Here is a 4,138-nt window from a genome sequence, read left to right as displayed (position 1 = left end):
CGGTGGAACCAAAACACCAAAACACCAAATTCCTCTGGCGGATGGAATACTAACGAGAATGGGTTTTAGGAAGATGGGTGGATCAATAGCTACACCCAGCTGCTGACGGGTATTCAGTTTAACATATCTAACCAGACTGCTAAATGCATGATTCTTTTTTCTAATCAATTATTTAATTATCCCCTTAATGTGCATGGTTCTAGGCTTCTAGATATGGTGGCTAAGACAAGATCGCAGGCATACATACGCAAGGAGTGGACACGCATGAACGCAGCTGGAAGTTGTTAGACACTATATAAGACACAGGTTCTCTGCTCGCTCAACTTAGCCATTTCAGATCGTTACATAAGCTCGTATGGAAAATGGAGAATGGTTACTTGTGAACACACCTTGAAAGCACAACACTATATTGTTTTTAACTCACGCATGTCTCTGGGATACCAGCACACTTGTCGACGGCAGTACACAGCTATGAAACTTACGGAACAGGCAAACTTGTGACGAGGTTAAGATCAACACTTCCCAAATTTCTTTTGAAGAACAGTTAGGAGCAGCTCTGCATTAAAGCGGAAACTGAGTGGGACGTGATCGACCTAATTGAACATCGAGTCTCCGTTTCACTTTTTTACACCGTTTCTTAGCTGACAAAAGTTACAGGAATGAAAACAGCATCAGAATACAGAAGTTCCATCAGTTTTAAGTTGACACCAAGATCTCTGAATCTATTTTCTGTCCTCGACGAAGTATGGTCAGCAGTCCCTGCGGCTAAGTCACAAGGGCACATAACCCTTCTGGAGCTTTCTAATCGTCATAAGGGCACCATATCATGTTATTCTCACCAATCTGGGCCGGCGCAGTTTCAAACAGATGTTTAATTATCACCTTTTGTACTAGGTAAGATACTTTCTGCCTTAACTGATATAAGATGTTTTAGCTTTTTGTAGATTTATTTATTTTGATATGTATCTAGCTAGTCTACTTTTGGTATATAGATTTACTCATTATATGGTGTGTATTTAGTTTACTTTATAATTTCTAAAACATCTTATATTTTGAACAAAGGGAGTATTTATTATCGAATGAAAGTTTGTAAAAAATTCCTTGTAAGGTATTTAAATGACATAACCACAACAGGCTAAAAAGCTTCTGGTCTCTGCATTTGACAACACCCACCAGATTCAAATAGAATGTGACTGCACGAAACAGATGAATATGCTATAAATGGCACAAAATGCTGAAATATAAATTATATTATACTGGTAAATAAGAATTTTGTTCCAATACTACTGTTTATGTGATATTTTTTACTAAAGAACGACGGACCGCTATAGCGGCTACGACAATGGGGCTCCGCACGACATGCCTGTCCGACACCCATCTCAAGCTTCCCTCGAAGAATAGTTCTTTACCTATGTGGCTGCTCACTGTCACGCTAAATGTTTTCTTCTCTCCGGCCTTGGAGAACGTGAGTGTCTCCGGGAAGACGCGCACCACCAGTGACTTGGGCGCATCCACCTTTGCCGTGTATGTCGATGTTGCTGGCCCAACATTCGTCACAGTCCGGTTCACGGTGAAAGGCGTTGATGTCATCGGCATAGTAATCGTCGGGTAGTTGAGCTGCACATCCTCGATCTTCGGCAGCTTCGTGCAAGTCAGGCTTGAGTTGCGAACGATGGTTGCCAAGCCATCCTTGCCGAGGAACCAGCAAATATAACCCGCATAATCAGTGATGCCAAGGTCATACACCAGACCAGGGTCTGCGGCTCTTGTGACATTCACATGGCCTGCACCTGTGTCATACACACTAGCTTTGGTGTGATGCTGATCCAAGATGGAGCCACCAGTGCTATTGACCATGTCCGATGTTGTCAAGATGGCGGACTTGATGGCGGCCGGTGACCAGCTGGGATGAATGCTCTTGAGAAGCGCCGCAACGCCGCTGATGTGCGGCGTGGCCATGGATGTGCCGGATATGATGTTGAAAGGCCCCGATGCGAGTCCGTCTTTGGTGGCCATGCGGCTAGGATGTTGAGCCCTGGCGCTAATATGTCTGGCTTGAGAAAGCCAGGAACAATGAAGCTTGGACCCCGCGAAGAGAACCATGACACGACAGGGGCAGGGCGGATGCCAAGCAATGTATTGTTGTAGTTGAAAGAAGCCACAGATGTTGTCTCCGATGATGCCGCATAAGATGTGAGGATAGCGCCATCGGCCGCGGTTACCTGCACCACGGTGGAGTTGTAATCCCGAAGAAGTGTGGTGTAGCCACTGATGTCGTCGTTGAACAACACCACGCCAGCCTGCGCCGGCACCGATTAAGCTGCGGACTTGAGACTTCTGAAAAGCCGACATCGTGGCCTCACAAACAATGATCTTACCGGCGACAGAATTTTCATCGCCGTATTCACGCGCACCGACGCGCCTCGGAGAAGAGGAGAGGGTACGAATTTGACCTCGGCTTTGCTTCCTGTGTAAGCGATTCCCCATGGATGCTCTTGCCATTGCCGAGACGCACCTCGGCTCCAAAGCTCCTGTCCACTGTACCGGCAGCGACAGTGAGTAGCCATGGCGCGTCGTTTGTGATAGAGCCTGAGTTGGGACCATTATTCCCGGCCGCGCTCACAACGACGACGCCCTTGGATACGGCGCCAAAAGTGCCGATGGCCACGGGGTCCTCATCAAATCTTCTGCCCGTGTTTCCACCGAGGGAAATCGAGAGCACATCCACCCCATCCTTGGTGGCCGCATCCAACCCAGCTAGTATGGCGGATTCAGCACACTGATTGTCGGCGCATACCTTGTACATGGCGACATGGGCGCCAGGAGCTATTCCAGCTGCTGTACCCGTGCCAACGCCATGGTACGCGCCAGGGACGAAGTTCCCGGCGGCCGTGGATGAGGTGTGTGTTCCATGTCCCACCTCGTCGCCAGAGTCATCTCCAACAAATGACTTGGCACCGATGAGCTTGTTGTTGCAGCGGGCCGCCGTACACGAGCCCTTCCACCTTGGCGGGGGCGGCGGGATTCCATGGTCATCAAAGGAAGGGTGTGCCGCATGGATGCCAGTGTCGAGCAACCCGACGATGACTCCCTTCCCGTAGCGAGCTTCGCTCCAGAACCCAGTGCCGTTCCTGAGCCCGAGGAACGCCGGCGTGTGCGTGGTCATGAGTTGCAGCATACGGTCCGGGAACGCACGCAGGAACCCTGGCTTCTTGGCCACCGAATCTAGCTCAGCCTTAGTGAGCCTCGCGGTGAAGCCACTAAACACTTCGGTGTAGGAGTGGAGAAGCCGGGACTCGATGGATTCACCGGCATGCAAGCTTGGCAAGAAAGACTCGTGCCACCTATGGTGAGCGTCTTCCCCGGCATCCGAGCGCGAGTGGCTCGACAAGCACGATGTAAGTGCGATAGGCAGACGGTTCTGCGACATTCTGTTGAGCCCTTGCGGTGGATGGATTGATGTAGCACAGTGCAGGTGTAGAGAAAAGGGTGGCTAGCAAGACAAGGGGCGGTAGGAAATTGGGAAACGACGTCATTGCTGGAGCCAGACACAAAGATAGGATGAAGGTGATGGCGATGCTGGAATAGGATCGACCACCGGGTCATCTTTATACTGCACGAATGGCCATTGTAGATTACTTGATATATGCACCGCATGCAGCAAACATAAATGACTTTAATTTCTTGATAAATGCATATAAAACATAAATGGTCAGTGTATATTGTATCTTTGGCACAAGTTAATTCCTTGATAAATGCAGCGCATGCAGCAAACATAAATGACTTTAATTTCGGCCAAATCTGGATGATCTGGTTAAGATCGTGGGATATGTGCACAATATACATGATATTTTCTTTTATTATCCGCGTAAGCTTGAAGATTTCTATTCGGATGAACATATATAGTCATAAATGAAAATGAGATTTTCGAATTAACGGCTGGTGGGTTGCCCCGACATTTATGATGTGTAGTAGTATCTTTACGCAAAAAATAAATGCATATCGTCTCATAAATTATATCGAAAAAATCTTGTCATAAATGAAAATATAGAAACATGGGATGGGACCAGTCTCACAATTACCTCAAATTATGGGTTTAGTCAAAGTTAGACTTTGTAAAGTTTAACTTAATATCTAA

General features: G+C 47.6%; 1 pseudogene; it reads right to left on the bottom strand.

Moving 5' to 3' along the window:
- Positions 1-1,135: 1,135 nt before the first annotated feature.
- On the bottom strand, positions 1,136-3,536 carry LOC124673227 (annotated as a pseudogene).
- Between the last annotated feature and the right edge of the window lie 602 nt (positions 3,537-4,138).

This window comes from Lolium rigidum, chromosome 7, assembly GCF_022539505.1.
Source record: "Lolium rigidum isolate FL_2022 chromosome 7, APGP_CSIRO_Lrig_0.1, whole genome shotgun sequence".
Classification (NCBI taxonomy): Eukaryota; Viridiplantae; Streptophyta; class Magnoliopsida; order Poales; family Poaceae; genus Lolium; species Lolium rigidum.
The sequence above is the reverse complement of the archived record's forward strand: the minus strand, read 5'-3'. Positions and strand labels throughout refer to the sequence as shown.